Consider the following 11557-nt stretch of genomic DNA (forward strand, 5'->3'; position numbering starts at 1 on the left):
TTTTCTGTTTTTATTTCTTTTGTTCTATTTTTGTTTATTATTCCTTTTCTGTTTTCTGTTTTATTTTAGTTCCTCTTTTATTTTAGTTTTATAACTATAAAAGTAGTCCCTAATTTAGTGTTAGTAATTAGCTACTGCCACATAAGCTTGGGCAACAAAATAAAATAGTTTAATATTTTATCTATTGTAAAAGGCATTCAACTAATTGTCTTTGCTACTGTTTAAAACATTTTAGATTATTTTACACTTTTATAAAAGTGTGGTTTCTCCACCATACTTATGCATTATTTGGCTCACTCCGAACATTTTAGTTTCAATATTTGAAATCTTTTATTGTTTGCTTGATTTTGAATTTGAACGCAAATCGGTTTCGAACTAACGCGCGATTAGCAACTATAATCGAGGTGACGTGGCATCACTAGCGGAGGATCACTGTAGCTTAATTATCCGGGCGTCACACCGCTTCAGCCTGGATGATCGGTCCTGTGTTGGTCTCCATATCGACAACAGATGGCCCGTCCCAGAGAATCAGTTGTGGTTCAAAGCAAGCGTTTCCAACGCCGCGGAATGGTTGAGTTGAAGTTCATTTCATGGCTTGTTATTTGTTGTGTGGTGAAAAGTTCAGTATTTATAATGTATCCTCGTTGTCGATGTGGGTTGATAACCTAACTAAATTTATGAATGGCTTTCGAGTCGCTTCTCTAAATTTGTAGTAGCTTCATATGATTCGCGCGTCGGGCGGGTGTTTTTATGTAGCCATATGTTAATGTGTTCATTGTACGTAACCAACACCTCAAATCCTCGATACTAGTATACTATATACTAGTAGGAGTAAGTAGTAGGAGTAGTAGGGTGGCATGGGCCAGAACAAGCATTCACGTCTAGGAGTATGGCACACGCCACCACGACATCCATCTGACACCATATTATTTCTTGGAGTCCATGCTAGAGCAATCTCTTCAACCTCGTTGTTTCTCTAAGGCTGGTTATAGTGGGGAGTAACTTAGATTAGTGTCATGCATATGACACTAGTCTTTCTTACTACCGTCATAGTGCAAAGTAACATACAAGTAGTATCATAGATGATTGCATTTATTACATTATAGACTCATTTTGCTTTGGTTTGCGTTATGTTATAGTAACATATTATGTTACTCCAATAATTTCTCTCCTCATTAACTATATGCCACATAAGCAAACTTGTCTTGAAATGCGCTATGTTACTTGCTAAGTTACTCCCACTATGACCAGCCTAACTTCAGCCATCGCGCGGCGGGCAAGGTGGGGGTTTACCGATAGTCGGTTTCCTTAACTGTAGTCCCACTTGTAAGGCCAACTCCAACGTACGACCCCAAACGGACCTCCATTTTGCACGAACTCCAACGATAATTTTGACTAGAAAAGCAAGACCAAAGAAAACAAGAACCACAAGAATACATTTTACTACTCCTGTAAGTTGGATTAGTGCCTTCTCGATGCATTCACTGTTGATCTGCGGAGGCTCGATCTTGCGTGCTTCTTTCTTCTTCGAGTGTAAAGAAGTAGACGTTGCTTCCTCACATCTAGTCAGATGTCTAGCCTCTATTCTAGTAGGAGTATCAACAAGTGCACTAATCTCATCCGATAGCAGAACCGAAGATTTGGTCGGGTTCTTCCTCCTTTTACCGACACGTGGGACATCCAGCATCCAGGTCGTTTCATGAAAGAAAATAGAGTGGTAGTTGAAGCCACGAGATGTGCATCTTGGGTTAAACTGTAAATAGAATCTTACTACTCTTGAGTAACTCCAAAAGCGGCCACCGAAGATCTTTATTGGATTTGTTTTTCATCACCAGCACGTCGAGGTGAAAGATGTGCAGGTTCAGTGGGTCCTCTTGCATTTTCACTGACATGTGGGGCCGCATGTGAGCAAACAGACGATGGGCTCCGCACGTCCACTGGCTAGCTAAGAAGAGAGATAGTGGAGGGCTGAGCACAGACTGCAGGAAATTTGTTCTATGTACCTTGATATAGTGGGGTGGCATGGGCCATAACTCAGTAGCATTCACGTCTAGCAGTACGACACACGCCACCCACACGAGTCCCATCCGACACCAATTTTCTTGGAGTCCGTGCTATAGCCATCTCTTCTCCCTCCTATTTTCTTAGCCATCCGACATGATAATTACTGTAGTATCATATACTACTACATGGATTTGATGGAAAGATAAAAATACATACGGATCCATCAACGTTTAACGACATCCTCATGCCCTAGTGCGCCGGGTCACCAACCAACGTGTGAGGAGCAGCGACATTGGCGGCGAGCTCAACGTGCTTCTGAACAGTGCCGTCCAAGGTTGCCCTGCACTCCAAGAAGGCCAGCGTCCTATCGTCCTCCTCTTGCATGTAGTAGTCCTTGTGGACGATTTGCGTGTAGACGTGGGTGATTATGTCGATGGTGTCTTGCTGTGCCAGGCGCTGCGTGGCGAGCGCGACCTCGAGGTGGACATTCTCTGGCGCGACGGCGGGCAGTCGCAGGGCCACCAGTGCGTCGAAGAGGTTGTTACCATAGTGGCCATTGAGGGTGGTGGGCATCGCAGAGCCTGGGCGTGTCGGCTGGAGGCTTACGTCAAAGTCGTCCGCAAGCTTCTTGACGACGGTGAACTTGTCGAGGAAACCGATGAGGACCTCGTCGAACAAGGAGACGAAGCTATCGTCCAAGCGGCCCCTAGCCCTGGCGGTCTCAAGCAATACTACCTGGAGACATTCCTCGGTGCCGGGCCGCAGGCCGGCGTCATGGACCATCTGACACAGCCGGCCTAGCGTAGCAACTGATCTTGCGATTCGAGTGATCACTCAGCCCTTGGTTAGCGTGTGTAGTTGCGTAGGATTTCGTACTACTCCTCGGTCCTCTACTGCACCAGCCTTTGGTTGTATGATAGGTGGGCCAGCCACCCCCTAGGGCCACGTGTCATTCGCCCAAAGGCAGTTGCCGTAAGTCAATGAAGCTGCGTCCATCTCCGTGTCGGTGCAGTATAGTCATCTCACTGGACCTCTAGTTGGGGCCAAACGAGAGAAGTTTGATGTTTACTAGTTTATTGGTCCCCTTTGCATTTTGCGCCAAGTTTTGACCTTTGATTTAACTATTAAATGTTAATGCATGTAAACAAAAATGTTGTGTAAGTCACCTTACGAAAACCAAATAATCCCAAAATACTTAGGCACGGTGCATTAACTCCCTCCTTGTTTCTTATTTCATGACATATCAACCAATGAGAGATGTGGGCCGTGCATGCTTTCAATGACTTGAGACTACCAAACATGACATGCAGTGTTTAGTTCATTGCATGTAATCCTATTAGTACTCTAGTTAGGAGTAGCAAAAAACATTAAGTTCTCTTGCCGATAGGAATAAAACACCATGTATTTATTTACAGAGGGAGTAGTACATTTTTGGTGACATGCATTACTAGATATTGCTAGTCAAATACTAAAATCCAGATGGACGTGGTAGTACTCCTAAATCCAGACGGTGGTGCTACTAGTACTAGTAGTAGTACTACCAATGTAGTAGTAGGAGTACTAGCACTGTATTATCCATTGGTCAAATTATTACGTGCTGCTCCTCACAGTGAAGTGACAAGACCCTGCGCCGGAGATGACACCTGAGTATAGGCGCCGTGTTCGGCATACCATAGTCAGCCTCACCATCTGTAGTCACTATCATCATGGCTGTAGAGCTAGCCTGCTTACAACTAGCCCTGTTGGACATAATTTCCCGTGCGTAGATGCCCGTGCATTGCACAGAACACCAAGATTGGGGGTGGACGGCTCCGGTAGCGGCCATCGCGCCAGATTTTTCCATGGCCTTCTACTCCTAGATGTGGTGGGGAGGAGATGAGGCTGATTGTGAGAGACAAGGAGTTGTTTGTAAATAGGGAACAAGTGCGGGCATCTTTTTGCAAAAATGGAGAAGCTTGGTTTGTATGCGTCAGATCTAGATCCGACGGCTATTGGTGAAAGATGGGAGGCACAACATCATCACCAACTCACGACCTGTTTGATTCGCAGGATTTTGAAAACGCAGGAATAGCCGAATAGGACATGGCAATATTACAAGTTTCAAACTGATATTACAAATGTTAGGAGTAATGTTGCACCTACGAAGAGGGAATTACTAGGAAGTTTACGTAAGAACTTTCGTTACTTTAGGTGGATGCATCATTATCATACAAACTAAAATCCACCACCCTGACAAGTCACTAATGGGCAAATAAGTTTTCGAGTCTCTGGCCACTTGATGTTTCAAAAACAAATTCAGCTTCTGCGGAGAAATGAGCTCCACCGTGTACCCATGCGGTTGTGGCTGGGCACAAAGCATGAGTACGTGCACGGTGCACCTATACTATTCTTGTATACATACACCACCTACGTGGGGTTGTGTGAGAGAGATACAAACCTAGAGAGATATAGTGTGTGGGTTCTTGAGATTTTTTTTGTGGGGGGGGGGTCAATCAAGAAATTTAACATATGCAATGTGTGTGAAAGAGAGTCATGGATATAACTTATATATAGAGGGGGTGATCCATGAGAAGAGAGTGGAGGTATCATTGGTTTGAGGTGTCCATAGAATCGAAGAGAGGGATGATGTGTGTGTGCGCGCGCGCGATCGATAAAGAGTGCCATCGAATTTGTGTGTGCCCACGTCAAAGATATAGAGTGGCTGGCCTACTAGAATGTGAGATGGGACATGTGCAGTTTGTCTCTGTGGCATGGATACCTACCTGCAGCGCTCGACTATGTGTGTGTGGTGGGGGAAGAGGGATGCCCAATTAACTATAGAGGTACAATGGCTGGTATATGTGTGGAGGAGGAGAGAGGCCTACCTCATGTATTAAGGAGATCGATCTGCCTCATGTATTAAGGGGGATCGATTGGCATCCATGCATATGTGCAGGAGATGAATAAGGTTGGGAGAGAGACAGAGCTAGAGTGTTGGAGGGGGTGGTAGTGGAGTTGCTTCTAACAAATGGTGGGATAGGCTTGCTAGACAAACGGAGGGCACACCCGCAATATCAATAAGAGAGGAGATGGTTGCTTGTTGTCTGTGCACGTGCGTGTGAGAGATGGGTCAGGAGGCATGCACGAATGATGAGGGGGGACGATGTGGTTTTGCTAAGCAGACGTAACTACATTGGAAGATCAATCGCCCTTTGTAAGATAAAGGAGAGACATAACTTGTGAGGTACATCGATCGATGGGGGGGTAGTTAAAGTTGATCTAGGTATATGTTGGGAGATCGATCGGTATACATGCATGTGTGTGTTAGAAGCAAATGAGGCACAAGGAGAATGATAGAGAGAGATAGGGATGCATGTAGGAGGTGGTACGAGAGGCATCCTATATCGAGGGGGAGGAGTGTGCGAGTACGAGAATGATGAAAAGAGTGGTGGGAGTGAGGCATGGACGATGACAAGAGAAGAGGGGAAGCTTGTGTTTGTACTAGGCACACCTGGCTAGAGAGGCATATCGATCGATGTGTGCCATAAAGAAGGAGCTGGGGGGCCTACACACACCGTGGGTGAAAAGACGAATTTGCGCGATGGAGCTAGAGAATGCTGAGGGAGGGTGAGAGGGATGCGGGCGTGTTCATGCACAAGAGAAAGTTAGCGCTAGCTACAAAGATAAGAGGGTTGTGTGGGTGTAAAAGATGAATAGAGATCATATATACTTCATTATAAAGAGCTAATTCAGATATTTGAAGAATTTATCATAGTGTTTCAAACCGACGGATGTGTGAATATATATAACGGTGATACACATGGTGTGGTTATGAACATGGTATACTACATTTAATATGTTTTATCTCTGCTCTTATAAAAAATGGAGTTGTTGATGATGGTGTGCCTTCCATCCTGCATTATAGGCTATCTGATTTATATCTGGCGGATAGCAAGGAAACTATGATGGTTCAAGTTGGAAACAATCATGATTGTAGATTCTTATTGAAAGAGAGAAACGAATTCAAATTTAGTTCGAATTGCAGCGGTAGTATAGACATTTGGAATGCACTAAAATTTTGGTATGAGTAGGTTACATGCATTATACAGCAAGCGAAAAAAATTTAATCGGACATAACATGGATTCATACTCCCTCCTTCCATCTATATAGGGCATAATGAGATTTTTAAGACCGCCTTTGACTATTGACAAGATTAATAGTACATGACATGCACAATGTGAAAATTATATCATTGAAAGAACCTTTCACATACGAATTTAACGGTGTGCTTTGTGTAAGTTGCATGTCATATATCATTGCTCTAATATTTGGTCAAAGTTAGCATCGAAACACGCATTAGGCCCTATATAGATGGAAGGAGGGAGTAGCTTTGAATAGCATTTGTATAGTAAAACAGGGCAAGACTCTCTCTTTGTGTGGTGTGAATAGTTTTACTTTTTTTTCGTTTTCTTTTTGGTTGAGGGAAGTGTGAATTGATTTGGTACGTACAAGTACAATATTACTACACGTTAGGCTTGTCCCTAAAATTCAACCCGCGTCTTGTTATATCCCGAAAATTCAGATATCGTGCTCCCAAAACTGGCGCCTTCACAACCCGCGCCTTGCTATCCCGAAATTAAAACACGCACGAAAACTCCCTCCAGCTGCCAAATCCCGACACGCGAAATACCCCTTCTAACCTTGAGTCGAAAGGGCCACTAGTTCAAATTGGTGGGGGGTACTTTTGTAACACACCCTACATTTTGGACAAGCGCGTTCCTAAGTCATGCTTCACCCCCTCCCATCGCCCCCTTTTCGCCATTCGAAATCCCAGGCCGCCATAACCTCTCCGCTCCAGCCGCGAAACCCCACCCTCCTCCGTCCGCCACGTCACCGCTGCCCAGCCGGAGCCTCTTCCCCGACGACGTCGTCCAGCGCAACAACTCGACGTCCCTCGTCCACCTCCCCGGATGAGGATCCTCGTCCATCTCGCCGTCCCGCCGGTTCAGCCGCCCCGTCCTCCACCTCCAAGGAGCTGCTCCGACGATCACCTCGTCTATCGCGGCTGCTCCATCCCCACAGCGTCGCCTTAACCTGCTCCACCGGAACCACAACATCCTCACAGACTCCTCGGACGAAGCCGAGGCCTACTTGGCGCCACCAAAGAGGTTGTACACTCATCGCATCGCACCTTCTCCTTAACTCGACCTCCCGGCACCGACGGTGCTCCATCCCGCACTCCCATGGAGTGGCTACCTTGAAGATGGCACCGCGGGCGACATCTCCAGGGCGGCTCTCCCCCAGTGCGAGGCCCCTTCGGCGGCGGCATCCATACCAGCCGGATCTGCTACTGCTGCTCCGGCTCTCGCTCGATCGCTCGCTCGCCCAGCTGCTGCTGCTGCTCCCCCCTTGCTCGTGCTACTGCTCTACTCCGATTAAGCCACACTTTAGTCGACTAAATCTACTGTTGGGTCAGTCGCTTTTCAGGGGTTGGGGGGCTCGTCGGAGTTAAGGAAGAACCACCCGCAGTGGGGACGGGGGCTCGCCGGAGAGGTACCCCACTATCTATCTTATGGTTCAGGGTGGGGGCGGGGGGCCTAGAGGGCTAGCCGAGGCGGCGGTGGCGAGTTGTTTTGGGGCGGCGAGGCGGCGCTGGGGCCGGTGGTTCGGCCGGTGGTGGCTGGTGGCTCAGGGGGTGCAGGTTGAAGATGACCTGCAGGCCCTCCCTAAACTACATGTCAAGTGCCTCTCTGCTACCATTGCGTTCAGTTTCGACAGTAGCATTCAGATTCCATAGTAAATTTCAGTTTAGACAGTTAAGTTCAGAGTCAACAATTTTTACCTCATCTGTTGTAGTCAGGTGGTTTTTGGTGATGTTAATTTTACATCCATTTTACATCATCTATTGGAGATGCTATTAGAATCCCACTTGAGATTGACGATGTATGTCTTGTGCTGCCTCAGCCTTGACGTCTTACGGCTCACCGGAGCTGCTCCAACGACATAAGATCCGTCACAACAGAGCAGTGCCCTGGACGCTGTTTATAGATTCCTTAGATCTTCCTCCACACCTCCGACAGCCACCTCTACCTCAACTGCTTCAGCGACCAACCCAATGATGCTGAGGTCGACACGGCTACGGCAAAGAGGTTGTACACCTGTTGCATCACTTATTACTATACATTCACGTCGATCAATTAGGGCTATTTTGGTTCAACGGAAAAACATCGATCCACTGGTTGTTACCATCACTCTAAATTTCTGCATGCTCTCCTTACATAATCTCACCATATTTTTTCCGTATGCATGTCAGATATTGTACACAGTCATGCTGAACATGTAGAGAAAAAGAGAAGAGTTTTGCGCGTCAATACAGTGTCATGCAGACATTGCTCCATGGTGGGTTCAATGCAAACCCTCCCCACCCCTCTCCAGATTATAATCCAGAGGAAGATATCTGTTCTGAGGCGGATTCGGACGCCGCTGACCACTCCTATTTACCCCCAAGGTGTTTGCTCTACCTTGGCATGATGATGTTAGTCATATCATGCATATGTTGCCTTGCAGTGCCTACTTTTAACATCATATATGTCATCTGCTTAGTTTAGACATGTTCTGTAATGCCACATGTTTAGTTTCTATATCATATATGGGAATTATGCAGTCTCATGTCTTTTAGCTAGCCATTATATATGTGAAATGTGCAATGCCATCCTGTTTAACCAGGCATCATATATTTGAATGATATCTTGCCCATCCTTTTCTTCATTACATTTCCATTTGTCGACAATGTTTGTACATTAAACTACTCTTCCTGTGAATCAGCCATTTTGGTGGGAGATGGAAAAATCTAGAGTGAAAACAAGGCCTTCAGAGCAGACAGTGCTACCTGTCGAAGCAGATCTCTTGTTCGGTCCCGATAGCTCCTGGGAGATGGATTCAGAGACAGATGACTAGTCCTATTCCCCCACTGAGGTGTATGCTCTAACTTGGCACAGGCTATACTGCTCATATCATGCATACGGTGTCTTGCATTGCATAGTTTAGACATCATATACACAATATTCAACACCATGTTCTTAGTTCAGACATCATATCGAATGCCCTCTGTTTAGCATATAAATCACATATGTGAATTAAATGATGCGATCCTGATTACTTAGATAACATGTAGGTGAATTATGTCATGCGATCCTGTTTAGTTATGCATCATATCTTTGAATTATGTTATGCTATGCTATCCAGTTTAGATAGACATCATATATGTGAAATTATGTCATGCTATCCGTTTTAGTTAAACAATATACATGTCAACTATTTCGTGCCCTCTTTTTTCCACACTATCTATTGCATCTATCTCTCATACAATGTCTGTACATTCAACTATGTTTCCTGTTTATCAGCCATTTGAATTGGAGCGGGTGATGCCAGTATGTAGCGGACTAAAAACACGATCTTCAAATAAAACAGTGCTACCTCTTGGTGGAGATAGCACCTCGGTTGTAGATGCACAAGAACCAGCCCTACCACACATAACCCAAACTCTCGCATATTGTACCCCTACTACGATGGACAAAGAACCAGCTTCACCCAATCTAACCCCAACCCCAGCCGATAGTAACCCAGTTCCTGTTGACACATCACCATCTCCACCACAGAGATCCCAAACAAGATCAAATAGTAAGGCAGCTCCAGTGCCCATAGGGCCAGTACTATCACGGCGAACCCCAACTCCACCAGTTAGTATGCCTATTCCTATGGAGGAAGCACAACCAACTAGTCGTAGTTTAGCATCTATCGCATTTGATGTTGTTAAATCGTATGTGCGTATCTTCCCATCTTGGAAATATTATACTGAAGATGAAGGAAAATGCCAGTTGCAGGTGTTTGTCCAGGAGTTATGTGTAAGTAATGTTATTCATGGCAATTACTTTGCTTTGTCCCATACATCCTACCTCCATGATGGTTATAATACAGCAAATTTTCCCATTTTTCTCTATAGAGAAGAACCGATTTACCAACTCAGGATGAGGTAACCTGTGCTAATACCTCTGCTATCTTCAAGAATGCTTGGTGGCAGTATCGGAATTACCTGAAGAAAACGTACTTCACCGGCAAAGAAACTCATCAAATTCCCTTACATTCTCCTGAGACACATTTACTGGACGATGACTGGGAACGCCTTGTTCTGTACTGGTCCCGAACTAAGAATGTGGTAAGGTCTATGAGCTAATTTTCTATTTTTAAGTATTATATTCTTGCGTCTTACTGTACTTTGTTCATGTAGAACAAGTACCTAAACCTAAAGAACAACTGTTCTAATTTAAGATTCCATTGCTACCATAGGACATAGATATATGTTTGTTTGATGCTTTTATTATGTACTAGTACTTGGCAATAGAAGACTTGGTAGTTTAATCCTGTCCACCTTACTAATGAACTGGTTCACAGAAATGAGTTTCATATACTAGTACATGCTAAACTTGTTATGTGTCTGCTTGTTTCTTCTTTTAGAATGCTGAAAGAATATTTGGGAAGAGTGCCTTATTAAGCAACGGTAAAGGAAGTAACGGAGACAAGTTTCAGGATAGTGACACATCCTATCTTGGTTTAGTGTTGGAGTTACTGGCCACTACCGCTTGCACAAGCTATTCAAACTCACTGTCTGAATCAGTTCAGTTTCTTGAGTCTCAACTACAAGCTGAAAGACATCGATCAGCTATGCTGCGACAAGAAACGGAAGGACTGTGGAAGTCCCTGGAGCATTCAGATGCATACTTTCTGGTGCAACAACAAGCGTTGGAGGATTTTAGCGCCAAACAGGACAAAGCTAATCAGCTTGCTAAACTTATTGCCAGCATGGTGGATACCCAGGATAATGTTTCTTGAGCTCTTCTGAAGTTGTTTCAGTTATGCTCTTGTTTTGCTGCCACGTTTATTTGCACTGGTGGCCAATTTTGACGGCCAGTGTATATGATATGCTGCTTTGTTCCCTATATTTGCACTGGTGGCGAACTTTGATGCCCAGTGGATGTAATATGTGTAATAGCCGTGATAGCCTAGAGTTAGTTGCTTGCTTATTTATTTCCTTGTTGTCTTGTTTATTTGTTTGCTTGTAGTCATTGCAGTTCTTTTTCCACGGTTAACTAGTGGCTGCAATAACCTATTTTTTAAAACTAGGCCACAATAACCATGGGCTAATATTTACTGTAGTGACATTGAGCCTCCTACGGGCCGTGGAAACAGTGGGCCTTCTACGGGCCGTAGAAATAGTAGGCCTTCTACGGGCCGTAGAAACAATGGGCCTTCTACGGGCCATATCATCAATGGGCCTTATACAGGTCCTATGATCGACTGGCCAAACATGGGCCAATAACAGGCCGCATTATGGCCGTGAACGGGCTAGAGTTGGAATCATCCGTTCATGGGCCGACCGTAACGTGCCATCGTTAATAGGCCGTATTTGATGACGCTATGAAAACGGCCCAACGTATTAACGGACCACAAAGCCGACTGTAACCACGGGCTGAATTTGGCCCACAAGCAGAAAATGACAGTAACGGGCCGTAAGAA

This window comes from Triticum dicoccoides, chromosome 4A (assembly GCF_002162155.2).
Source record: "Triticum dicoccoides isolate Atlit2015 ecotype Zavitan chromosome 4A, WEW_v2.0, whole genome shotgun sequence".
In the NCBI taxonomy this organism is placed as follows: Eukaryota; Viridiplantae; Streptophyta; class Magnoliopsida; order Poales; family Poaceae; genus Triticum; species Triticum dicoccoides.